This window comes from Anas acuta, chromosome 21, assembly GCF_963932015.1.
Source record: "Anas acuta chromosome 21, bAnaAcu1.1, whole genome shotgun sequence".
Taxonomy (NCBI): Eukaryota; Metazoa; Chordata; class Aves; order Anseriformes; family Anatidae; genus Anas; species Anas acuta.
Window position 1 is genome coordinate 4,045,972 of NC_088999.1, and position 27,350 is coordinate 4,073,321.

Below are 27,350 nucleotides of genomic sequence, written 5' to 3' on the forward strand. Positions count from 1 at the left end.
TGGCATATTACTGATTATAGCCCCCAAATTCATCACCATTTGTCAAAGCCCTAAATTTGCTGCAAGGTTTGGGAGTTCTGCAGGTCTGCGTGCTGTGGGACAGGATGAGCCATCTCTGAATGCTTTTGGGCTGCACATGGCCCCCTGAGACCCGTTGGCAGACGTGGTCCCTTCCAGCCCTGCATTGCAGTTCAATTTCAGTGCTATTTCAGCCCCAGCCTAGAGAGACATTTGGGATCAGATTCATGCCACCTAATCCTTCCACACTTAATTAAGGCATCTACAAGAGAAGTCTAATCTCTCTAGTCTCTTCTTGTAATCAGTGGAGGAAGACCAAAGCTGCTGAGCTGCCTTCTGATGGCCCCATCCAGCTCCTTTGCTCCATATGCATCAACTGTACCACGATGTCAGTGTGAATTATCATGAGAAAGCATCACACGAAGGCAGCACCAGAGCTCAGGAAAGGCTAAATGCTGCAGCACGTCCGACTCCAGCCTGGGTGGGAAAGGCTACCCTGCCCCGAGGATGGAAAGGGCAGGAAAAGCCTTCCCTCCCTGCTTCAGCACAGCCGTGGGAAGAGATCCCAACCGCACAGGCAACACCCTGTGGCTTCTGCAGGGCTAGGATTCCCCTCTCAGCCTCCCCTGCCAGATCCTTTGGCCTGAGGGCATGCTGTTGTGCCCATCTTCTATGGGAGCCAAGCACGGCACAAACTTTGTCCCTGGCTGCAGAGTTCACTGATAAAGTCTCCAGTTATTTTAGTGCTGGGAGGAACACTCCTTTGTATTTGAGGATTTACTCCGAAATCAAAGCCTGCTGAAGGTCACAAAACTTGGGATGGGTGGAGTGCCTCTCAGTGTCCTTATAAAGCAAGTAAATATATAAAAACACCCTTGGCATCACAAGTTCAGAAAGAGACAGTGCTTAGGTACAGAGCTTGCCAGACAAAAAGCCCCCCCTGAAGCCTGATCACAGCAGGAGGCACATAGCCACCTCTGCAGCTTACCATGGAGCACAAAACCAAGGGCACCCAGGGGGCTACCAGGAACGACATTGAACCCCATCGATCGATGCATAACACCATTAGCCAGACCCCACTGCTCACCTGCTTCAAAACAGGTGAGGAGTAAGAAAGTCACCACCTTAAGGACGTAACTGCAACAAGAAGTCACCCCACAGCAGCGTACCACAGGCATTGAGCTCTTAGAAAGAAAAGAAAAGCAGGCCTTGGGTTTGAATCAGAGCACTTGACATTCCTCTCCCTCCCTTTTGCCCCATTTCTGCTCTTGTGAGAAATCTGGCCTTTCGCCCCGACCCAGGACACAGCCAGCTGGGAGGCTCTCAGGCCAGCTAGGACCACCACAGCTAGCTGACCCGACTTCTTGCATAACACAGGCAGAAGGATTTCACCCAAATAATGCAAATAACGATCAGGATCCTTAAATGAGGGCTCCTCTGTTCAGCTTGAGTGCTCTGCCTCCCGGCCGGCTGCAACCTGCTGTACACATGGCAAAAAACAAACACTTTCCCAAACATTACCATATTTTATTATCCTTGAAGGATCCTGGCTGCAGAAGGGGTGAAGCTTTTGCTAGTTACAGCTGTGAGCAGAGGACATCTCCCTTCATCCAGGAGGGCAGAAGTTTACGGACAGCCAGGCCCAGGACTAGGCCCTGGACTAGATCCCCTGGTAGGACAGGCAGCCCTGCTGCAGCCTCGCTGCCCAACCTGGGCTGCTCTGGCCCTGGCTGTGGCTGCAGCCCAAACCCAGAGGCAGTGTGGGCACCAGGAGAAGCTCAGCACCACGGTGTGCTGGTACAGGCAGTGCCCCGGGGCCCAAAAACACGGTCAATGGTCCGCCAAGAAAACCAGACCTCACAGGCAATGCAAAGCCCAGGGCAATCGCGCCGTGCCCTGGTTTTGGCAGGGTGCAACAACAACATATCCATCACCTGCAGGCAAGCACACGTCTCCACTGGGTAGCGAATTAACCAGTTATCTTCTGAGACCTCTGCTACCTGTGAAATTTGGGTATGGTTGTGAACCACGGCCATGGCCAGGAGTGTTTGTGCCCAGGCTTTTGGCTTGCACAGATCCGCAGGAGGAAAGAGTCAGCTGCACCCACCTGTGAAAGAGATGCTTCCTGGGGTTTTTCCACTTCTTAACTTACTGCATGCTTAATTATCCTGAAGGAAAAATGCAGGGAGGGAGGGTATAGTTAAGGCAGACTCGGGCAGGCTCATTTAAGGAGGCCTTTTGGTCTAGAGGACTTCTGCGGTGCACACCTCTGACGTACCTGAGGAGCACTCCGTCCTTATAGGATTTGGTCCTCACTGGAATCCTACAGATGGGGCACAAAAGGACTTGCTCCAGATAATAGGGCTTATGAAGGAGAGGGTGCTAAAGAGAGGTTTCTCTATTTTTTGGCTACTGCATTAAGCACCGGCCCTGCAACCCCCTGACTGTGCAGTGGGCAGTCACTAAGGGCTCTGGCATCACCTAAGCTCCAGGGATCCCTGCCCTGAAAAACCAGGACTTGTCCCCTCAGATCAGCTCTTCTGAACTGAAGGGGTCTCCCCAAACCTCCCCCAGCCGCCCACCTCACCCAGCCCGACAGGCGGCCACAGGCCCCTGAGGAGGGGTCTGGTGGGGTGAGCGGCCTGTGGGCCTGTGCCTCCTGGCAGGGGTGGGGATTCCAGTAGGATCCTGCCCCTTCTCCCTTTGGAAAAGCTCCAGCCTGTTATAGGGAATCGCTGAACAGTTTAGGTTGGAGGGGACCCTTGGGTTATTTTGGTTTCTCTCGCAACTGATCCCAATGCAGAAGAGGGGCAAGCTTCGGAGGCACGGGGTCAGTGGGGTCTGCAAGTTCAGGCCCAGCAGGGCTCCCCCCAGCCTGTCCCTGCATGGCAGAAATGAATCCCAGCACCAAGCCTAATTAGCTTTCTAGCCCTTGGGGCTGTGATTGTGAGCCAGCGTTAACACAAGTCTTGCACCTTGAGAGAGGCAGAGACTTCTCCCAGCTGAAGGGAGTGTTAGCCTTGGAATGCAGACACCTTTCAATTAGCTCTAAGCCAACTATTTCACTGCTAATTACAGAACTTGATCTTCCTCCAAAGATCTGCAGAGCCCGCAGTAAGTTATACGCTGACACAGTGATGCAAAATAAGTTGTGAATTGTGGTGTCAGACTTTCACTTACATGTTCCTAATTCTTTACTTTCCTCACAGTCACACATCAGTGAGGTCGGTCTGTCACAATTGTGTTTTGTTTTGTTTTGTTTTGTTTTCATTTGTTTTCTTACTAGTAGATTTTTTAGAAATTTCCTATCACAAATGTTTAAAAAAGACACGAGCTGAAAGCTTCATGAACAGACTTGTTATAAAAAAATGACATAATTTTACCCAAAAAAAAAAAGATAAGGAAAGAGGATGTATTTGCAGCCATCGCTGCCTTCAGACAGCCTGAGCTTACACAAGCTGAAGAAGATGACGTTTTTCAGCAGGCTGCAACCTGCTGAAAGTGGAGCTTTGATGGGAGCAGAGCCAGTGCCATGCAGTGCTCACCCTCTGCTTGCCTGCATGTTGCATGGTGCCTGCTGCTTCTCAGCACAACCTGCTGCTTCTCCCCTCCCCTAGCCCCCTGTCCCAAACAATTGTCCCCTAGCTCCTTCCCCAGAAACGCGTGTAATGGTAGAATCCCCCTTGGTGTATTTAGAGGTGACAGTTTTATTAGCTAGCAGTGAAACGCTATTAGTTCTGCCTACAAATGCTGCATTTTTCATACCCTTTTATGTATAGGCACAACGGCATTACTGTTACAAACCTGCTTAAAGCCCTTTAAGTTCAGAGCCTTTTTATGCAGCATGGCTTTTGCCATAACCTTTAAAATACTCTGTTGATGGTAAAACAACCACCCTGATGGACTACTCAGAGGTTTTACCATTTTACACCAGAGATGCAGCAACAGCCACTTTCAAAGCAGTTTTACAAAGCCCCAGTCTGTTGTTGTTGTTGCTATTTTTTTAAGGAAGTCATTGAAACCTGTAATTTTCATCTCTATAGTTTAAATTGTTTCACCCCCAGAAGCGTGATGTCATTCTGGCATCAGAGGTGCACAGAGATGGGTCTGAAAGCAGGCTGTAGGTGAATAATGTCCACTTGTTTTTCCAATCTGACCCCTGCAATACAGTCATGAGTCAGGTAAAAGAAAAGCTGTAGCTAGTTCCGTTTCTTTGCCAGGCAAATAGCCCCGAATCATCTTTACTCTAATGCCTCTTTATGCAGTCATTTCACAATGTTCTCCCTGGTGCATTAGACTGGAAATTAATGACCTGCCTGGCAGAGATAGGCCAATCTGTTAGGTCAAGAGGCTTTGTTAAAAAACAGTTATTGGGGATTCTAAAATTATTAAAATTTTGAGCCCAAAGTTTCCTGACCTCAAAAAAAGGGGGATAGGAAAATGAAAACGATGGAGCCTGGCTGTGTTTCAGGGAGGTAAGGAAAAAAGAGTTTTCCTGCCAGGGCAGCTCTTGGCCACTTGGCACTCAACACCTTCAAAAACCACAGAAATGTTCTCAACTCTGGCATTAACCGTCAGAGCTCTATTTGTCCCTGATGTTCCACGTGGGGAAATAAATAACCGACTGCACAGACTCACCAGTGCCACTGCCTTTCTGCTAAAGCACTGAAACATGCTGTCCCTGTGCAAGCCCCCTTGACTGGTGAAGTTTGTTCCTCCTCTGCTGTGCTCATCTTCCTCCAGAGGAAACAGCAAGGGCCAGGACGCGGCTCAAACGCCAGCAAGCCTCGCAACCCGTTCATTCTGCCCCGAACAAGGAGGGCTGGCAGAGCCATGTGGATCCCTTTCCTAGAACAAAAGGAACAAAATTATTTCCAGCTTTTCAAATTCTTCTCAGAATAATATGTCAGCTTAGTCTGTATTGCTATCCTGTGACCAGAGCTTGGAGAAACAAAAGGAATCAGACAAATTCCCATGCTGGCACAAAGGCTATTCGCTTTTCCAGAATGAGCACGGGGAAGAGCTTGCGAGACTATTTTAAGCCCTAGGTATGTTTCAAAGGGACACCACTCAAAGAGGCAAGGGAAGAGCCCAGGCAGTGCTGAGGCAAGAGGGAATCCCAAAGAACCAGCCTCATGACCAGGCTGCAAGACCCTCTTTCATCCTTCACATGAGCTAAAATAAGAGTTGAAAGGAAGAATGTTGTGGCAGGAAAATCACCCGCAACAAAGGGACCTCAGGAACAGAAGCAGGAGGTTAATTTGGTGCTGCGCTGATGTAACCGAAGCCAGAAGTTTACCCCTGGCATTCCTGTGACAACCGCAGTGATTATGTTAGCCCCTGGTTTCACCCGAGAATGATTTCAGCTGGCGGCGGGGCTCAAGTGCCGTGTGCCCTGCAGGATGAACTTCTGAAGTTATGTACCCAGCACTCACTCCCTGGGCATTTTGAGTGTAACTTCAAGGACAGTCATCCTGCAGCTCAAGCAAAGAGTTCTGAGATAGAGAAGAACATTTAAAGCAGCACTGTTGTGATTGTCAAGGCTTTTACACTCCAAACACAACTGCTCAGCTCCTGGCCACGTGCGTTCTCAGCAGCAGCAGCTGGTCTTTAACCTGTGACCCGAGGATCCCTGGTAGGAGTGCTGCTAACAGCGGGCAGACAGCCTCACCCTTACCTGCCAGGGGTCCCACAGCCATGCAGCTATGTCAGCACCAGTTTTCAGGGACACGGTGTTAGACCCAAATCCGTGAGCCCAAGACCAAACCCATTCTCCCTTTGCCATCTCAAGGCCCGACATGGTGCTTGCTGCACGGCCCCCCACCAGGCTTGGCTGGCTGCTGGTGCAGCTCGTGCCAACATCTGCTCGGCTCTTTCCCACACTCACAATCTTATTTCTGCTCTTCCACAGGCTATGGCAAGATTAGCCTTGAGGGGAGACGTGTCAGTGCCTGCAAGCCTGGTCTCATCTGCTGCCATCGCTCGGTGCAGCCTCTCCTCCAGAGCCAGCACTGGGAGGTCATCGCTTGCCTTGGGTTCGAATGCCAGAAATACCCAACCCAGCAGTGATTTCTGGCTCAAAAGCTGCCACTTCCATAGGAGCCTCCGGGAAGGGGAAGGGATAGGCTTTGCTTAATTGCTTTGTTTTTAAAGTAGCACTCTCTCATCCTATTTTTGTCCCAGGGTTATTTTAATTGGACAGTTGGGAAGCTCTTTGCAGCTCATTCAAAAGGAGCAGACCCTTTAGTGCTACCCCATCCCTGTCCCTGCAGAGGCTTGTTCCAAGCCTTCCACGCAGTGACTTACCAGACAAAAGGGAGAGCCCTTGATCTGTGCCAGTGACTCCTAAGTGACATGGGGCACAGCAGGGATGGGAAGGAGATGCTGTGAAAGGGTTTTCTGTCTCCTTGAGCTGCCTCCTGAAGTTGTCATGCCCTGTGAATACCCTTGAGGCAGGTGAGTGGCAGGGCAGGGAAGCAGCAGGGTGGGACACACAGCGTGCTTGGCACGGGCAGGCTGCCTTGTAGCTGGGAGGCAGGACACAGCAGCACAGGAAAAGGCACCTTAAAATAATCTTGTCACTGGAGTCTCTCAGATGAGGCCGCTAAATGAGGTCAGGGTTTGGCAACTCCCATCTTCTTGCAAGGCTGATAGTTTTATTTGGTGGTGCTTGAGCTCCTTTATGAACGTGGGTGTTCCTGTTCGCACATTCCTGCAACATCTCCCATCGGTTCCTGGCAGAGGGAAGCTACAAGGGGACAACAGGTCTGGTGCTGATCTCTTCAGCACCACCACCACCTCAGCACGGTCTCTGTACCACTCAAGCCTCTCCTAAAGACAAGATCAGAACCAGGTCCTTTCTATTCCCCAAGAGAGAGACACATCTGCAGCTGGGGCTCCTGGGCACCCTGTTCCACGTACAGGACATGGGTTCCTAATCTGGGAGCACCCTGGGTTGTTCTGCCCCAGGAAAGAGCAAATTGGGCAGTGCAAACCTCGGGATTTGGGATGGCACCTGCAGAGCTGAAGTAAGAACAGTCAGCAACCATTAATCCCTGAGTTTCTTCACACTCCCTCCTCAGGATACTGTAAAATTAAACTGGAAGAAGCATATTTGTGTCATGCAGACTGGTAAGTCGTAACAACTCTTCCTCAGTATCGTACGCTTGCCCTTTTCCCAGGGAAGGATGACAAAGGCATTGGACAACAACAGCCCTATAGCAGCCTCTGTGCCGCAGCCTCTGCTGCTAGAAAAGAGAGCATCCTGCTGGGGGCTGCAGGTCTGGCCACACATCTCCCCCTGCTTTGTGCAGAGCCAGCAACACCTCCCAGGCCAGCAGCTAGCACGGCTGCAGCCCCTGCTGGAGCCAGGCTTCAGTGGGGAAGTCCTACTGATATGCTGCTAGTGGGATTTGGGCCTTCCCCAGGCCATGGGATGAAGGGCAAAAGCATTTCTCCTGTTCTCTCATTTTCTACACAGAATGGAGAAGCAGCCAGGAGCTGACCCTGCTCTGCCAGCCCCAGCTACGTGGACCAGTGCTGAGATTACACGTGTGAGATATGAGCTAAGGGGAGGGAGGGTAGGGGCTCCACAGCAGCTGTATTCTTCTTCCACGTCCTTTACAGGAAGATATTCATAAATATCATGGGTTACGGCTGGGCCCGGGGTTCATGCTGAGTTTAATGGAGTGTGCTAAGCAAGCAGTGTGCGTGTGAATGTGCATGTGTATTTCTTTTCTCTTGGTGGAAGCTGTGCTGGGTTCTCCATACCTGGCTGACAGCCCCTGAGTCAGGGAGCTCTGCAGCTCAGCTCAGGTTAAGCTGGCACTTCAAAATAGTGCTGGTGTATTTATGGAGGGGAAGCAAGGCAAAAACATTCAGTATAGGTGACCATGGAGAATATTTATGAGAGCTGTGGGAACCTTGGACCTGGAGAAAGCTAGCAAAGACTGACCAGAGGTCAGCCCTGGGAGGAGCTACACCAGTTTCCACCAGTTGAGGATCTCACTTCAATTCCCCTAAGGCTTTTGGCACTAGAGCTGCTAGGGTGCTTTTGGAAATTACCCTAAGCATTTGTCTGCATCTTTAGACCCCTGCCTACCTTCAGTTCAGCACTGGAGCTCCATTTCTTCTAGCAGCTGGGGCTGTAAGATCAAGGTTGTGGCCTGACTGGGGGCTCAGAGCCAGCAGAGAAGCTGCTGTCTGCATCCCCAGAGCTCAAAGCCCACCTGTGTTGGAGCATCCTGCTCCTCCCCATACCTGCAGCACCTCGCTGGAACCGCCGTGCCCGTGGCTGGATGACTCCTGGTTACACAGCCCCATGAACTGTCCCGCTGCAGTCCCCATGGCATCCATCAACACGCTCCCTCCTTCTTTGTTTACAAACTAGAAAAACCCAAATTCTTGCGTTACTGAGAATTTCCGCTCAGCTGTGGGTCACATTTTGAGATTCCTCTGTTTTTCTTTCCAAGTAACAAATGTTTGTTTTGCTGAAGGAAAGGGAATGATTCTGTTCCACTCAAATGGGTGTAAATCAGAAGCAATTCCCTTGAATCCAAGGGGTCAGAAGCACAGAAAACCCAGAATAGGAATGTATCCTGCCCATGTCTACGAGCATATGAAGGCCAGATTTCTTAATTCCTTTACCCCCCACTGCTTTTGTTCTCTTCCCACCCTCACCCCGTCTCCCTGTTAGACAGAATGTCAAGACCGGGATTCAAAGAGCAGTTATCACTAGATGTTTGTTTTCTGTTTTTTTAATAAATATATGATGATCTCCAGATGCTAAAGAACCAAGCAGGTTTGAGATGATCGCCTCTGCTCCCATTTACACAGCTATAAATCCTGAGTCACTCCACTTACTTCACCAGACTAATGCCAGATGAGAGCAGAGGAACTACGATCAGCATCCAACCCCAAGTTACTAAAAGCAAACTGACCAAGTAAATTTCTTAGAGAAAGACTTTTACAAAGATTAATGACAGGCAGACAAAGAAACGAGGAGCCTTGGGACGCATTTCTCTAAGTCACAGCAATTTTCACTTAAGCAACTGGGACATTTTTTAAAGCCCAGAACAAGAGAGACAGAACTATTTCATGCGCTCAACTGACCTAGTTTATTTTTTTTTCATTTTAAGAAGATACATGCTTACTGGGAACATGAATGAAAAGGTCCCGTTCACAACTTTGCCTTGACACTGCCTGAACTGAAAAGTCATCTGGGTTTAAGTCAACATGACTCAGGCATGAGGCAGAAAGAATGGTTCCCACAGCCCCGGATCAGGAATGGGTGCCCCTGAATACAACTGTTGCTGCTCCCGCTGGTGCCAGGAGCTCAGGCAGAGTCAAAGGAGCTTCTTCTGGGCTTATGCAGCTACTGCTGAAACCAGAATCAGATGCAGTTTTGAGATCCACCTGATAACAAAGCTCTTGCTCTCCTGGATCTGGTTATGTACAGTTAGTTGCAACTGCATTCAGCTTATTTTCAGTGGGCCAGGTTTGCCACTGGTTGGAATTTGGGAGATGGAAAGCATCTAATGGGAAAAAGTCTTGAAATTAAGGCCTGGTGATCCTGGTGATCCTGCATGGCTGAGAAGCAGAAAATTCTACACAAGATGTTCACACTTGCACACTCGTCCAGCTCCTCAGGACTTCAAAATAGCCTGTAACATCACCTGCACATTTTTTCTGACCAATTTGGGTTTGACATATGGTTAAGGCTCCTGTTTATGCCACTTCTGAAGCGAATCCTGGACAGTTGTGTTGTGTTGATATAAATTTACAGACAAAGTTATTTGATTCTTCAAACGCTTCCCAGATCCTGTTTACAAATTCTTTTATGCTTTAGGTCAGATGCGTCAGCATGAGCCAGGACACCTTTCATTGTTCTGGTGGTGCAAAGCAGACATAAGCCCAGTTTAGTCAGCCAGTTAAAGTGGATTTACTGGTGCTTTGGACCTGAAGCTGCTCAGACAGCCAGAGGATATCGGTGAATACCATCTGCATGGGGCACATTTCAGACGGCCCCTTACAAAAAGCACATACTTTCCTAAGAGAGATGTTTGTGACACTTTATGCTCTCTTCCTTCCGTAAACACAGTGCACTTTATTGAAAACAGCTGGATTTGCACCGGTGTCCAAGAGATTATGGTCTGTACTGGTTTTGTTCTGATGGTTACAGGTGTCGAGGATGGTCAGGCAAGGGCTTTTCCTTTGAAGGTGCAAAATGGATATGGCAAGAAAGCTGCATTCTAGACACACACACAACCTCTTATATCGGAGCGTCTGGGCACGTTAAAATCTTTTTCACATGGCTTAGTGTTTACTGGTGTCAGAGGTGGATAGCCTCAGAGCAGCTGTTTGGCTCATTAGCTCTCAGACATGGAGAATGTTTGTCCTGGGAACAGTATTTATAACCTTCCGAGGCAAACGAGAGCCAAGATATTTCAAAACACGGGTTGCTCTGGAGTGATATCTCTCCTCCCCAGCACCCCACCAGAAAAGCTTCTAACCAGTCACTGGGACAACCAGGACAGCAGGAGATCTAGCAGAAAAAAAACATATTGTAGGTTTTGTAGGCCAGTTGTGGTTTGGGTTAACGTAAATAAAAAATAACTTGCTTGAATCGACAGATCTGTGGTGTAACGTGACCACAGCAGGTAAGGAGATAATCAGTTCCTATTCCTCCTTTATGAGAAGAAAGGTTTGTGTTGTGGGAGAACCAGAAAGGGCTGTTTGCTGATGCACTTCTGTATGAATAGAGTTTACAAGCAGGCACCATTGAGGCTTTCTAAAATGCCCAAGAACTGCGGGAGCCTATTTGCACTACCAAAGTCATTCAGATCTGATCAATAAAAACTTGTGTGAGAAGTCAGAGAAGAAAAGGATTTTCTGCAGAATCGGTCACTTTCCTACAGAACTGTCAACTCCAAGGTTCGGGTATTTAGAAAAATAGCACCTATTTGACTTTCCACCCAAGGGGCCTAGCTCCCACTGCACTAACCCCACGTCTCTGACCGATGGATTTCTGTGACCAGCACTACCCAGCTAAAGGGGGCTGCCAGGCTTTCCAAAAAACATGAAACAGCCATATCCAAGCTCTCAATGCACTGTCCAAAAGCAGTAAGTGCCCCCCTTTTCACAGACAAGAGAGAAACAACTATTTTCAGGGTGACATGGCAAGCAACAGTGAAGACAAGACTTGACCCAAATCCTACATTCTCACCAGCAGCCACTGATTTCGGGTATTCTCAGACTTGTGATGTATCACTCTGTTGATGCTAGACAAGCAGCTTGTGAAGAATCACTCAATCACTGACTTTCACACTGAGCAGGCAGACTCTGAGCATTCCTTCACATCTGCTGAGATCAATCACAAGACCTCAGAAGACAACACCATGCCATGGTGAAACTGGTACAGGAGGTAATTCCCACCACATACTCCTAGCTTGACTGCCAATCACATGAAACAGTCCTGTCTTTTCTCCTTAGCTCCACACGCTCTCATTTTGGTGCTTCTTGGCATGTTTACCACTTATGTGACTTTTTATCTCGATTATAACTTCTCAGCATTAGCAGGAATGGGATCAGATGGGAACAATCTGCTGCTGCTTCATTCAGAGGGGTGTGAGTTGCGGCGAGTCTGAGCCTAGAAGGCATGATAAATGATAAAGTAGACAGATTATAAGCTCCTGTGAGGGAGGCTGGAAAAGCATCAAGAAGGAATAAAAAATGAAGCAGAAGAGAAAAGCCTGTTTTGAGAAAGGTGCTGGTGCCAGCTTGTTGTGTTTCTGAGGCCCAGATGTGCAGCTGTGTATTTTTACAGCAGCACCTGTCCATGTTCCTTCTTTGTGGACGCCCCCTGTAAGAAATTTCCACTAACACACCGATTCACATCTGCTTTCTCTCTCCTCTCTCACACAAAAGGCCTTGCTGTGTCCCTGGGGATGCCCCCGACCCATAAAACATCATTTCAGACAACGGTTAGAAGACCTTGACACCGACCAGGCTGCTAGGTGGTGTTCAGGTGTGACGGGACTGATGTGGGTACTGCACACAGACCCAGGGGGGAACACAAATCACCGAGTAGCAGAGCCAAAAAAACAAACTCACAGTGCAGCAAAAAGAGGGAAAAGCATTTCATGGAAGAGAGGCCAAGCGTGTTCCAGTCTGATCTCTCACGGTACCCAGCCGGCCTCTTTTTCTCCTTGCTTCATTTCTCATTTTCACTGGTGGCAAAACCAGCAGCCCTGTAACCAGCTGGCCTTTCAGCCGGACTTCTCAGCCTTGCTCCTCTTTTGAGCCGCGTGTGAATGGTACGCCAGTGTTGAACATTTACCAATGGTGCACACGGTGCTTCCCAGCCACAAAGCACCTTGCAAAGTTTAAAAGCTTGGCCAAACCCCCCCAGGGAAGCAGCTTTCTATCACTGACCTCAGAGTGCAACAGGAGGAACCAGAGAGGAAGGAGGCAACTTGCTCGGGGCCACACAGCAAGCGTCCGAGCGAGCCAAGAGCGAAGGCAGCTCCGCTCGCTCCCCGCTCCGAGCCTGAACCAGGCCCTGCCTTTTCACCAGCCCTGACAAGACAGATATTCCAGTGATTTCAGCGAACAAAGAGGGCCCTCTCTGCCTTGCCGTACGCTGCCATGTGTTTCCCTGCTGTCAATGATTATCCATGGGATTCCCAACAAGGCCCTACAGTCACTGGCAACATCTGCTGCAGGGTTTCTCAAGAGGCCGAGGCCGGGCTGTTTTTAGCCTTTGTTTATTTGGACAAGCTCAGTGCTTGCCAGAAGTGCTCCCCCCGCTGCACGCGTGCACACACACACACACACGCACCCCCCTTCGAGCAGGGGACCCTCCATCCCACACAGGCTGCTTTGTAGGGCCCGGCTCTGCAGGAGGCCGTTCCTCCCTTCTCCCCGGAGCCAGCTGCTAAAAGCAGTGCTGAGATCAGACAAAAGATTTCACTGATCCGTCAGGCTGGGGAACACAGGGATTGTTGTCCAGAGTCAGCCCAGTGGCCTGATAAACCCAGCATCCTGCTTCTGGCACCAACCACCCATCCTCGATGCGTTAGAGGAATGCAATTTCCCGGTCCACACGCATCTCGCCAGCCATGCAAAGCCTGCCGTGGCAGGATAAAGGTTTCCTTTCCACACAGCCAACAGAACAGGAAAAGACTGAGCTCCTGCTGTCCAGTTTGTCCCACAGGTCCCAGCTATTGGTTTCAGACAGAGCCAAGGTGATGTGCTCGGAGTTCACTTGCTCCTGAACTTCTACATGGACCAAAGAGGGCAAAGATGTTGTGGGATTCTGGAGAAGCCCCAGGGTTCGGATCTGCACTGTGCAGGAGGTGGGTGTTCGGTGCAGGCACTGCAACACATTCACAGGATCTCCTGTACCACGCAGTGTGGGTAATATTATCCCTGAGAGGCAATTATAGGCAGGAGGCCTAAAAGTGTGCAGGACTGGCAGCCCTGGGGACTGTTCAGCAGTCCCAGTACGGGATCCAGCCCTCCTTTCACGTCCAGCAGTGTAAGACAAGACTCACCCACAGGAATCAAGGAGATCACACAAGTCTAAGTCTGGCTAGAGGAAAACACACAAGAGAAGCAGCCACCCACCTCTCTTCCTCTTTAATGTTTTTACTCAGCTCCAACACTCTCTGATGCACTCAGCCCTTAGCCTCGGGACAGCTCTGATTAGACTTGTGGAGTGCGAAAGCTTCAGCGTGATTCACAGCTTTCACACAAGCAAATAGGATTCATGGACCTGGCACAGAAGAAGTGGTAGACTCTGGCTTGCTCCATAGGCTACCCCCCCTAAAACAGCCATCACCTGGCCCCAGTAATTTTCCTTTGCGCCCCATTTTCCCATATATGCAAAATAGTCAAGTGTTATCCAATAAAATGCTTTGCAATCTTTAGATAAAAACAAAAAATTAAACACAATAAGTTTTCCTCTTTCTTACCAAAGCCATTCCTGGAAATTAAAGTTCCATCCTCACTTTGTTGCTAGCTTGATCTGCACTCCTGGAGGGGCCACGCCAAGAGTTACCTGTCACACCCTCTCTTTCCATGACATCTGACAACAGAAATCACAAGTCCAGGTCTTTTTAGGCACCCTGACCATTGCTAAGGAGGGGTTCAGGACAGGAGGGCTCACGTTATGGAAATAGAAGAGATGGCCAAGAGAGTGGTTGAAGAGGTGGATGGTGTCTATTCTGCAAAACAAGGAACTTTTGTAAGAAACATTCCAGGAGAAATAAGGTGAAAAAGAAACACAAATAACCTTCATCCACTTCTGTGATGGGAATAACAGCACTGGAGAGATCCCCTGGCACTGCCGGGGCTCTGCATGACCCTTTTCAAACGGAGACAAAGCAAGGCTGGCTGGGAGCTGCCTTCCTGGGGAGAGGAGAATGCAACATGAGAGCAGAGGGCAAGGAAGGACAGGGAAACGCTCAGGAAGGTCGAGAAGACCTCTTCTTTGTGTCACACAGTTAGCTGCAGAGGGAAGGCTGAGGCAGAACTACCTACCAGGGAGGAGAGGTGGACAAGCACCCCCAGCGTGGCACCAGCAGGGAGCAGGGACCTGCCATCACTCTGCACAAGCAGACTGGCCACGTGTAGATATATTCCAGGAGTATTCTGCAGCTCTAAGCCTTATCACATTGGGTGGGACCTTAGCTGATCTCAGCAGTTAATTGGGACGAAATGAGCAACAGATGGATCCAAAATCTGACCTCTAAGGAACTCTCACATGCTTCAGGGCTCGGTGCTGCCAGTCCACCACCACCAGGCTGCCCAGTCACTCTCAGAGACTTCTGCAGTGATGCTGCAAGGTCAGGGAACACGCTGGGGCTGTTGAGTTGACAGAGCAGTTAAGAGTGAAATGAAGGTCAGCAGAGATGTCAGGAGAAAGGAAGCCTGATGGGTTGAGCTTGGTCCCAGGAGGGAGCTCCAGTTGCTCCGCCATGCATTATGAAATCAACAAAAAGAGATTCAGCCAGATCATAAGAAAAGAATGCCTCTGATCTCCCCTTCCTCACACCCCACACAATGGACAGGAAGGATGAACAAAGCAAGCTCGTGTCCCAGGCACCCAGTAAAGGGAATTGGGGGGTCCAGACCGAGGGAGGAATCCCAGATCTGTTTGTGTTGCTCAGGGTTAAGGGTTCTTGCTCTGACTGCACTGGAAGCACTGCTAGCTCAGATTCAGGGTGGCCGTTCGGAGCTAGTGTTCTGCTGGGGCTATTGTTCTGCGTGACAAACACAAGGCATACAGTAAGTGAAATTACATGTTGGGCTTATTTTTAAAAGCAGTAACATTTGGGGAAAACTAGGACCACTTTGGGCTAAATCTGAACAACAGAAAAAAATAAATCAGAACAGGCTTCATGCACATACTTTTCTATGAAGAAAGTTGTTTACAATACATTTTACACTCCAAAATAAATCTGGAATAAACAAAGCTGAACTCTTACTCATCTCTGTACTTCTTCATGTGAAAAAGTCTGCTCAGGAGAGAACCAGCCCACCCCATAAGCCCTGTTTAACTCCTTGTGAATGGCAGTGCAGACATTGCGGAGGACAGCCTGCTCTCCTCATCCTGTGTGCTATCAGCTGCACAAGTGTTCCCAAATCTCCTTCCTTTGCTTCACTAGGTAAAATTCACCTTTCCTCCAAACACAGCAGAGCAGCTGCCTGTAGGCCAGCTGCAGATCTGTTGTGGTAGGCACCAAGCACGAGCAGCTGAAGAAGAAAGCAGAAGATGAAATCACATTTGCAGGAAGCACTGAGCACACTTAAAAACTAGGTCTGCTCTTCCCTGTGTCTGATTGTGTCCCCAAGAGATGTTAGGAGGCTCAGGAGAACCTGAACCACCAAAACATTGTTGCCTATTGCACCATGGTCAGATTTGTCCCATACTCTGCCTAGAATGATGGCCAGTTTCTCCTATTTGCCATGTTGCACAAAGCACACATTGCCACGTTGCACAAAGATATGCCTTAAAGAATAAAAAGTGAAGCACTGATCCTTGAACATGCAGGACTTAGTTTAAAAATTCACATTCCTTCTGAAATGTAGAGAACCTGGCACTTTGCAGTCTCCTTACAACCCTTTTTTCCTGCAAACTTAGAGCCAGTCTGTGAGCTTGTTGACCATGGCAGAGCTTTCATGCCCAACAAATAGCAGAGCTTTCTACCCAGTGACCAAACACTGAAGACACAGACTGTCTCCTTGGACACAAACTCCCAACCACACACATATGTCTTGCTCGCTGCTGCAGCCAAAACTCACTTTGAGGTCCTCATGACTCAAGGGCAGGGCAAAAGAGAGCTTCAGCTTCGCCTCTAGTTGCACAAGCTGCTGTTTTTGCTTAAGCAGCTTCCATATTTCCACCCCTCATGGTCTCTAAGACTTGTTTCTGCAGCTCAAATATGGATTAGAGAACTGAGATGAATTAAAGAGAAATAAAAAAAAAATAAAAGGGGATTTTGTGCTTTTTTTCTTTTTAAGTTGAGGTCAATTCCCTCGCTGGGCCACCCTGCAGCCATGCAGAGGTTACAAGAGGATGAGAGAAGGGAGCAGTGCGGGGACAGGAATGAGCAGCCACAGCAAGGAGAAAGTGGCTGCGTCCAGAAGCGCACCGCTGCTGAAAAGGAATCCTTGTGAAACAAAATCCTGAGCCTGTCCCAGTTCGGAGCTATTTGTTTTGCAGAGGAGGCTTCAGAGCCTGTCCACTCGTGACCGAGAGCCTTCCACGAGGCGAAATCCCCACCTGGCTGCCCATCAGCTCGAAGGCATCGCCACGTTCCTGGGTCCCCCCCCGGCTGCTTGGAACAAAACCAGCCAGCAGGTCGCACACGAAGAAACAACCTCGTTGACAGAAGGAGAAAAACATAAACCTGTTAACGCAACTAGCGCTATTAATAATCTTTAAACACCCAGGCTGAAAGTCGGGTAAGGCCCACAGGAAGCCGGCAGGCAAGTTCCAGGTCCTTGTGGTTCGCGAGAATTTCCTGCCTTGTCAGTGCACATTTCCTCTGCCGTGGGGAGGGACGGCGTCCAAGGCGAACGGCATTCCTTTTACTCACCCACCACGGCATCGTCCGAAGGCAGGGGCGGCCGAGTAGCTCTAAGGCTGACAGCTGGTGGCTCAGAAACTGAACCGCTGGGAGCCCCGAGCCAAATCAGATACGGGGCCTCGGGGACACCGGTGGCAGCTCCTGCAAGGATGCGCAGCTATTAGTCAAATTAATCCTGACTGCTGCTTGCCTAAGGAAGCCAGCAGGGCGAGGAGCCTTTCCGCACCCCCTGGAGACCCAGCTGCAGGCGCTGAGCAAGCCGATGGTTCCCCACCTGCTTCTGTAGGAACAGCCCACGGGGACTGTGGGTCAAGGCTGGGGAGCCGGGGGGCTGTGAAATTGGTCCAGGCGAGTGGCAGGATCCTGCTGGGAGGCAGTCCCGTGATCCCTCTGTTTGCAGAGGAAACATTCCCCAGCGCGTTCCTCTTCATCAGCAGACAAACTTCTGGAAATCGGGCCGTTTTCAATTAGATGCCCACACATGGGTTTAGGAATCCGGGCAATCGGGTGTGTAAATGTCTGGGGCAGGATTTTTCAAAAAGGGTTTGAGGTGCATGCTTGTGCAAATCCATTCTGTAGCAGTAAAGACCTGAAGGTGCTGTGGAAATGTTCTTTAATTAGTGCATGCAATTTGTGAGCTTGAATGATTTCCTTAGCCCCATTTTATAGATGGGAAAGCCAAGGTACAAATGAGGCAGCATGTTTCCCAAGGCTACATAGCGTGCTAGTGCCCGAGCCAGAAACAGACCCTACCGCTTCTGACTCCCAGCTTCTTGCTCTAATTACCAGAAAATTCCTCTCCTCTATGGCACAGCCAAATGGTTCCAATAATAAATCCAAGCTGTTGCAAAGATCAAGTCCATTTTTTCACTGCTTAACCCAAAAAAACATTTAATTTTCAAAACACAGGTTTGGCTTTTCACCAGAGAAAGGATTTGTTTTCCATTATTCATCTGTTTTTTGTTGTGTGCTTTTTTTTTTTTTTTTTTTTTTTTTCTTTTTTTTTTTTTCCTCTTTTTAGAAGCCAAACATTCAATCACTCTGTTCCATATAGAGTTCCTAGGCTAGGAGCACTACAACTATCGTTACCCTATAAATCTTCATTATTCTTACTATAAATACTCTTATGTATTTTTCATTTTGTTATTTCTATGACTAAATATGGCACCTTTAGAAAACCTCAGAATGCTTTCCGAAATTAAGAACTTTGAATCAAACCCTGTAGTCCTTATTTCTGAGAAGCAATGCTTTTTTATTAAAAAAAAAAAAAAAAAAAAAGTAACATTCCTTGATATATATCCAAAGCAATAACCCTAACCTATGCATTTTCAACACTACTTTAATTATGCCAGCCTGTGTTGGTAAAGATAACACTGCCTTACTTAGACACAGTCCTACTGCTATAATGGTGCCTTATGTTACCTATTACTGTATGGGAATAAGCCAAACGAGGATAAAATATATATATTTTTAAACTGTGCCCACTATAGGTTTGTCAAAACAAAAGAGTGGTGAAGAAGCTTTCATGTTAACAGGGACTTCTTCAAGCCTGTACAGTAATCACTGCCAGGCTAAAAAAAAAAGGTATATGAACAAAAGACTTATATTTGTCCTTTCTGAAAAAAAAAAAAAAGCAGGATATTATTTCTAGCTTTGCTTTTTGAGTTGTTTTCTAACCTGAAAATTCAGATTCTGTGGAGGCTGGAAGATTCTCAGATGACTGGAAACTAAAATAAAATAGTTTTATCGCAGAGCTTATGAGTGTAAAGACTAATCTGTTGAAAGGAGAAGCAAATGTTAATTAGATCCTTAAACTCTGTTTCTCATTCCCCATTTGGCACAAATGAGTAATTAACATTGTGGAGAAAGGATGCTTTTGTTAAAGAACAAAATCCCACAGACTCTTCCCACCTTGTCCAAGAAGCAGCAACTCGCTGTAAACAGGAGAACAATGGGGTGGTTGAAATGACTGAACCCATCCGCCTTTCATCTCTGCCTCCCCCGTGGAACCATGTGTTGATAAATCAAAGATCTACTCACTGCTCAGACTTCTCCAGATTTCAATAATACCTGTGATACTCAGAGCACTGGGAATGATTGGCCAAGATTTGCAGCTCTTTAGGAAGGATTCTGACTCCAGCACACCACCCAGTAACGTGACCTGCAAATCCTCATCACCCTACAAGCTGGGGTTGTCCACGGTTAACTTTCCAGCCCCTGGAGGCAAGAGGAAGGGCTTCATCATGGGTCATGGCAACTTTAAAACCAGACACCTTTATGAGCCTTTTGGCTTTATTTCCTTAGGTCTAAAGGCTTGTGCTGAGCTCGCAGGGGTGAGCTCCGAAAGCAGCAGCACTCAATGAAGGACCAAAAAGCTTGAGGGCTTGCAAGTGGTTCAAAGGCAAGTGATGAGATCAAAGTTGTTCACCGTGTGCCAGATGCAGCAACGGTGACACCGTTAGCCCCTCTACCACACAGAAGAAGGACGTGAATCATTTTTCCCTGGATGCTTTTATATGGGCACCAGCTCTCTTTCATCAAAGCCAAGAGTACCCGGAAAACTGCTACAGAGGGTTTTAAAACTATCTCAAGTTATCTTCAATACCAAGAACACTAAAGTAGGAGAAACTGCTTGGGTTGAAATTAACAAATAAAAATATGAAAACAAACACAAGAGCTGAACCCTGGCTGCAGAACTCAAGCCTATGAAAACCCTCCCATATTAAGCTTTAAAGCGGAAAGAGAGAGGACCTCTACCTTCCTTTAAGGTCAACACTCACCAAAACAAGAGCAAGCTCAAGAGAATCTTCTCATTCCATTTCTGTCCCAGTACCAGGACCTGATGAAAACCTTTTGAAGAGAAATAAGCAAACTATGAAGTTTACTTCTGAGAGCGTGCCACTCCAAGACAAAGAGTTCAGATAACAAGGTTTTAGTTTTTTTAAACTTAGAAGACTCTTCAAGAATTCCAACCTAATTTCCTGATCCTGTTGTGTTTTTTTGTTTTGTTTTGTTTTTTAATCAGAGAAGCAATCTAAATGTTTGACTGATTTTTCTGAAGCTTTCAGCACTCAACCATCACTAACAAAGAAGCTCTAGGTAAATGGCACTGTTGGCAACCAGGAGATCTAAGTGGCTACAGGCTTTCTGCTCCCTGAGAGAATCAGTTCAAGCAGCCTCTTTGGGTAGAGGGAGAGAATGTTCTGCTCCAAAAATGGATCCTGCTCTATCAAATCCAGGGAATTTCAGCATCTATAGCGTTCACTATACCTACATAGTCTCAGAGCAGCCTTGCAGATTTAATGTACCCTGCAGGATGCAAAAACACAGGTATCCCATCCTGGAAGAGATATGAATACCATCTCATCTCCCCTTCCCTTTCTCATTCATTAGAACTAGTTTATTTTTGAAGTTTCAGGTGTAAATGTGGTGTAAATCCTTACAAAATTCCCTTGAGACTGTCTCTTCAGTAATTGTACCCGTGATTGTCTCATTCATGGAAATGGTCGGCTTTTGTTTATTCTAGTTTATTCTGGATAGACAATTGCATTGCTACACTGCAAACCTAAAATACTACTGGAGTGGATGGGAGATTTGCACATGGCATCAACGTTTCTGTGCACCAGAACCATGCCAGCACACCTTTCCCACCCATTCAAGCTTGCTGCTTCTCAATGGCACTGAGCGTGCCTGTGTTCCAAGCACGCAGGAGGAGCAATTGTTCCCAGCCCCAAAGGAAAGCTCCAACCCTCCCATGTATTATCAAGCATATGTATGCCATACTCAGGGGGTTATAAAAACCACACACAAATTCCCATATGAAGCTTACTGCCTAATAAGAAGAAACCTTCTACAGAAAACCTCACTGAAATGTGCTTTGTTGGAAGTTAAGCAGCCTTCCTATCCTACCTACAGCAGAGTTAGAGGAGAACTGAGTCAGCCCTCTTACCTTTCACTCACTGGAAGACTGTCCTTAGCAAACCCTACCCTTCATCATTGACTCCTGGATTAAATAAATCCAGCTCCTTCAGCTTCCTCCCTCGGTCTAGAGTTTTAGACCTCTGGTTGTTCTTCGTGTTCTCCTTTGGTCTCCTGTGTGTACTTCCCTTCTTAAAACACCATGCTCCAAGCTGGGAGCACTGCAGCCCACTGGAGTGGCATGATTAATTCCTGCCCCTGTGCCTCACCTGACTTTCCTGCTAAGACATGCCAGAATGAAACGAGTTGTTTCCACAAAGCACCAACTGTTGAATCATATTCAGCTTGTGGTCCACTGAAACCTCCACATCCTTCTCTCCTGTGCCACTACTGAGCTTCTCCCCACCTTTATTTACAAACCCACGCTGGTTTTCCTTGCTGTTGGAACAGTTGTCGGGAGAACCTCATCTACCTTTTCCAGAGTTTTAGGAAGAAATATACCAGCAGTAAATGCCAATTCACCTACACAAGCTCCTGGAGAGACAGAAAAGACAAGTGAGCTCTGACAGTTCCCTGAGAAGCCTCTTTGTTGGTTCTCCAGCAGCATCCAAGCAAGGATAAGATTTCTGCTCCAGAAATCATCCTCATGAGTCCTTCACATGCCACAACGACACACATGTTGTTTTTCTAATCAACGGCCTTTTGTGGGGTTAGGCAGAAGGTCCCAGCAAACTCCAGTTGCTGCTGTTTTCAGTATTGTTTTCAGACTGCAGGTAACAAAGAGCACCAAATCGAGCCAGATATGACATAGACAGGACCCGATGATCCTTGTGGGTCCCCTCCAGCTCTGGATATTTCATGATTCCGCGATTCTGGTCTTCCACTCAATGCCAGCTTTGCCTCTGAACACCTCCCACCCTGCTTGGAGCATGGTAAGACTGAAACCCATGACAGTGTTGTTATCTGTACTTTATGGTAGGGATTGAGAAAAACAACATTCAAATCCTGATTTAGCCCCGTTAACACTAGGCACCTGCTTGAAGCGCTTCAATTAGAAACTACAACAGGGAGTGGATCTTCTCCCACACGTGCTGCACTGCACTACACACACAGACTGGTAAACTGGCACTGCCACCTTCCACCCATGCCATGTCCAAGACAGACACCCTCAGGTACCCATCACCTCTCCCATTAGGGGGTGATACCCACTGGCCATGCTGCTCAGCCTCCTTTTTCCTCCCCTTCCTTCCCTGCCTGCTGATGCACTGTCCTCCCCCTGTGCTGGGCCCATTCAGACACCATTTGAAGGCCCAGCAGGGTTTTCTGTTGTCTTGAAAGCAGACAGCAACAATTTTAAACAGGCTGGGTCTTGTGTTTTCAGCAACATCATTAGAGCTCGTATCAAGTCTTTGGCTTAACCACTTTTAGAACTACACAACATCGCCAACAGGGTGCAAAAGGCCCCGAAGCCTGTTTGTTTATTTTACCTTAAAACATCAGTGGCAAAGATCCCACAACTGACTGCATATGGAACACAAACATCCTGGGAGATGCCCCCAGAGTTGTTCTCAATCAAACATCCAAAACCAGGATTAAGTCTGCCCCATGAGATGCTTATGGAGGATGTAAACAAATGAGCCCTGCCAGCTAGTAAATTAATACTGTGAACATCCGGAACGCTCCTTTGACTTACTGACATTTGCAGAAATTCCCTGCAGGAGAATTCCCTGTAGTACCAATGTTAAAAATAAGAACCAGCCTTATTTTCTGACCCTATTCCTAGTTAATGACACCCACAGTCCTAGATGGCCCCTGCTGAATTGTGGCTTGGTGAGGCTCAGTGGTCTATTACTTGATCCCCGTGTGGACAGATGAGGCCTCCAAAGAAACTCCCTCGGAGGAATGAGTAAGGACATCCCTCAGCAAAGATATGAAGTGGATACAGACTACAAAGGGACAGGGATTAAACAATGGTGTGCCACACCAAATACTGTGAACAGACGGGCAAACCTGTCTCTGGAAGAACATCAGGTCTCTGCCACTGCACAGTGCTGATGTACAACAAACAGGGTCTGGCTAAGAAAAGCTGTGGACAAACACGGATCAGTAATGAGCTTTGACTACCACTTCCTTTAAGAATACCACTGGCAGCTAGAACTCAGTCATAAATTATTTTGACTTGCTGTGAGATCAAGATCGGAACAACAACTTTCATCAATAAATAAGTAAGAATGACAAGTCTACAATAATTTGTAAGTATTTTATTGACAAGAAAATCCCAGACCTATACACCACTTTAAGCTGTTATCTTCATCATATAAAAAACCCTGTGCTTGATCAAAATTTAAGACATGCCATCTCATGCAATAATGGAAAACAGATTTCACTGCATATTTTCTCCTGGATTACTTAAATTACATTCAGAATCTCAGAAGCCATTCCAAGCTCGAGCTTTTGCTTTATATATCTTTATTTTTTATCGGCTTTATTATTTCAACTATCCCTGGCCAAATTCATCCCTGATCTCAGTCCATTGGCTACAGTTGTTGAGGACTGAGGATGGACTTGGCACCTGTGAGACTGACAGGGAAGGCTCTAACACAGTAATGTACAGTACCAAAAGCAGAAAAACTATTTGAGTCGGTTTCAGGCTCAAGCTAAAAATAGCAGATTCAAATTAAAATCTCCCAGGCCAGATTCTCAGGCTCAAACCCATTAATTTTAAAAGCTGAGACCACTGAGTGCCTCCCAGGAGGCCCTTAACTCCAGTCAAAGTTCTTGAGAGGTAACAGAGCTCTGAAGCTCATCGGATCCAGCCCTCAGCAAGCTAAGCTCCTAGAGCATCCAGCTAAGAAGCATCGCCAGCATCGCCCAGTCTTTTGGGGGGCTCGAGGATCACACCTCCAGTGGATCACAGTAAATGTCAGTCAGAATTTGCTCAGAGATTTTCAGGACCAAGTCTTCGGAGCATGAAATCATTACTGTCCCAGCAGAGGTGACAAGGCATACAGATGTTTCAGCTACTGGCAGCTGACATCCACACACAGCACAGAGGAATCCCCGTGTCTTTCTATTATAAGCAGCTGCCTCTTTGCCAGTTCTCAAGTTTTTAAGGGGAAATAAACAGTTTTTCAGGTAATATTCTTCTGGCAGTGTTTTTGCTCTTTCACAAGGTTAGGCGCATAAACAGCAATCACTTCAGACATGGGACAGAATATAAAATTCTTACCTTCTCCCAGTCCAACACGATCACATGGTCCTGGCTTCCTCTTGCACTTTCATTGCCCAATATCCATCTCTATGGATTATCCCAGGAAAAAGCAAGTTCTGTATTACTCAGCTGGAAAGAAAAATGGAAAGGAGTTATTAAAGACACTGGACTCACTTCATCAAGTGACAAAGACCAAACTACTGGCTTTGGATAGCTGTAAGGTAATAACAGAGAACAAGCAACAGCTTTTTGGGCTCTGCGAAGCAGAGCTCAGGGCTAACCAGCGGATGAATTGCCATGTTGAAAAAAAAATCCTGAAAGCTGACACCTGAAAGGCAGCCACAGCAGGGACTCCAAAGAGGATGAGTGTGTGAAGGGATCACAAGTGACACCTAGGCACAAAGAGTGCTAGTTGGCAACTGAATGTCTTTATTCAACTTAGTTTTAGCCGTGGTGGGTCTTGCTAGCTGCCTTGATTTTCTGCCAGATTTTGCAATGTTGTAGGAAAGAGTTTGGTAACATGACCTGACGATGCCCTAGAGGTTCAAAAATCAGAAAACAAATAAATCAAGCTGTAAACATGTTTTTAATCTTATTTGTACACACTCATGGTTTCTAAACAGCTAATATTCTGGAGTATTAAGTACTGGCCATATTACAGAATAATGACAGAGATACAGATCCTACCCAGTATGAAGATAGACGATTTTCAGTCTCCTGCAAAAATGTAGTAAGAGTCAATGTTTATTACACCTTTCATCTGCAGGAAAAAACATCATGATCAACGTTTCTTTCGATTTCAACTTTTCTTGGTCGATTTCACACATTATTCTGGAATGAGAATGTTCTGGAGCAAGGCTGAAGTGAACATTCACACTTAGCTTCACAAGAAGTTTCAGAGGATTAGCTCCTCTGCTCTGTGCCGCTCACATCAGGCTTAAGGATGCCAAATTACACCACCTTAAAACCCCCAGCCAACAACCCGTGGTCCTGTGCTGCCCTCTGACGGGCTGCAAGCAACAGAGCAACACCACCTCTGCTCGCCGAGACCCAGAAACTACAAAAGCATTGTGCGGAGGGTTTGGATTGTCCCTGTCATCATCAGCTCGATTTATGGCATGCTGCAGTGACTGCACAACCACAGCCAGGGCTTCAGCAGCTATGCCCAATGCCTGCCTTTCCATAAGAGGGTACAAGGCTCACAAGAAGCTCCTGCAACTACAACTGCTGTGTTTGGCAGCATGAAAATACCAACCAGCTCACTGGCATGCAGCCCTCGATCCTCTGGGTGCACTTACCTCTGCTCCATCATAACCAGTGGTCTTATTTGCTCCAGGAACTGCCACCTTTGATGCTGAAAGCCTGGCAAAGTAAATTGGAAAAGAGAGAGGATCACACCATACCTAATCCGACCCCACATGCTGGAGTGATGACTTCAAAGCCCAAATCTCACAACTGCTGAGTGAAGAGGCAGCATTGAACCTCACAGACACTGCACCCAGGGGCAGCCCCCGTTTGGCCAGGACAGCTGCTCCCTGTGGGATTCAGAGGTGAGTCTGCCCTGCCAGTCCTACAGCAGGACGGAGGGAGCAGGGGCTATGGCTACTCAGACATCTCCTCACCCCAATAAACCACACTGAGCCTTTGGCCTCCTGCTGGCATTGCCAACAAGTGTCCTGCTTTGTAAACCATGGGCCAGCAGCAACAGAAGTGGTCTGAGTCGCCCACCCACAACAGAGAGCTGAAAACCTTCCATACCATTTATTATTCCATACACCTCCCATGGCTCTTTCAAGAAAACCTTGAAAAATTGACCAAAGTGCTTTTAAAACAACACAGTGGCAGGAATGTTATCCCTTTACGACCAAGTTATTTGAGATATGCAATGAGTTTCCATGATATTTTTGCACAGCACAATCTAGTGTACAATTATACAAAGTAATTAATTCTGTTCTCTGGTTAAAAGCCTCACAATTTTTTAAGGCAATCCCATGCTGCGTGGGGGCCTGGGCTGACAGTTTAGAGAGCTGAAAAGAATTCAACCCCCGTCTCAGAAAAAGATTGATTTTTTAATTAGGAAATTTCGAGGTTTGCTGTATTTGTCTTCACACATGAAACTCTAGAGTTTGTAATACCCATTTTCTTGCCATGGTCTACTACTGAAGGGGCTGGAAACTCACGTTCCCTTTGCAGGAAGAGCCTCCGTGCCCCCTTTGTCCTGTGCTCCTGCCCTCATCCCACTCCCATCATGGCCTCACCCCATCTCCTGGTCCCCTCAGCCCTCTCCTCCTCCTCCTCAGCTCCAGCCCCGGGCCCCATCTCGCCCCCTTCCACCCAGGCCTGCCCCTCACCTCAGGCATCCTCACAGGGCCGGGCCCCCACCCTGCTCCTGGCATCCCAAACCCTCCTTCTGGCACCCCGAACTCTCCTCACGATGCCCCAAAACCTCCTCCTTGAGCCTCAAACCCTCAATTCAGCACCACAAAACCTCTCACTACCCCAAAATCTCTCCCTAGAGCCCCAAAACCACTTCCTGGCATCCCCAACCCTACTCCTGGAGTCCCAAAACCTCCTCCTGGCACCCCAAAAAACACATCCCAGCATCCCAAACCCTCCCCCTGGTGCACTAAAACCTCCTCTTGGTGCCTCAAAACCACCTCCGGGCACACCCAAAACCTCCCTCCAGAGCCCCAACGCTGCCCCTGGAGCCCTAAAACTTCCTCCCGGTGCCCCAAAACCACTTCCCGGCACCCCCAAAACCTCCTTCCAGTGCCCCAACCCTGCCCCTGGAGCCCCAAAACCACCTCCTGGTGCCCCCAAACCACCTCCCGGTGTCCTCAACCCACCCCCTACAGCCTCAAACCCTCCTCCCGGAGCCTTAAACCCTCCTCCCAGCATCCCAAAACCACCTCCCGGTGTCCTCAACCCACCTCCTAAAGCCTCAAACCCTCCTCCTGGAGCCTCAAACTCTCCTCAGGGTGCCCCCAAACCACCTCCCGGCACCTCCAAAACCTCCTTCCAGAGCCCCAATCCTACCCCTAGAGCCCTAAAACCACCTCCTGGTGTCCTCAACCCACATTCTGGAGCCTCAAACCCTCCTTCTGGTGTCC

General features: G+C 47.9%; 1 long non-coding RNA gene across 5 annotated transcripts; it reads right to left on the bottom strand.

The window, feature by feature from the left end:
• Positions 1-1,008: 1,008 nt before the first annotated feature.
• LOC137842995 (uncharacterized) lies at positions 1,009-26,582 on the bottom strand. Of its 5 annotated transcripts, XR_011089309.1 has the most exons (9): positions 25,539-26,582; positions 24,259-24,369; positions 19,892-19,961; positions 16,324-17,709; positions 13,992-15,774; positions 4,657-4,866; positions 2,297-2,341; positions 2,126-2,186; positions 1,009-1,202 (listed from the first exon to the last, which is right to left on the bottom strand). It is a non-coding gene; the product is annotated as an uncharacterized lncRNA (long non-coding RNA). The 5 variants fall into 5 exon arrangements; XR_011089312.1 differs by lacking the exons at positions 1,009-1,202; positions 2,126-2,186; positions 2,297-2,341; positions 4,657-4,866 and adding an exon at positions 8,757-11,665 and having other exon boundaries at positions 13,992-14,104; positions 14,186-15,774; XR_011089311.1 differs by lacking the exons at positions 1,009-1,202; positions 2,126-2,186; positions 2,297-2,341; positions 4,657-4,866 and adding an exon at positions 8,757-11,665.
• Positions 26,583-27,350: the final 768 nt, after the last annotated feature.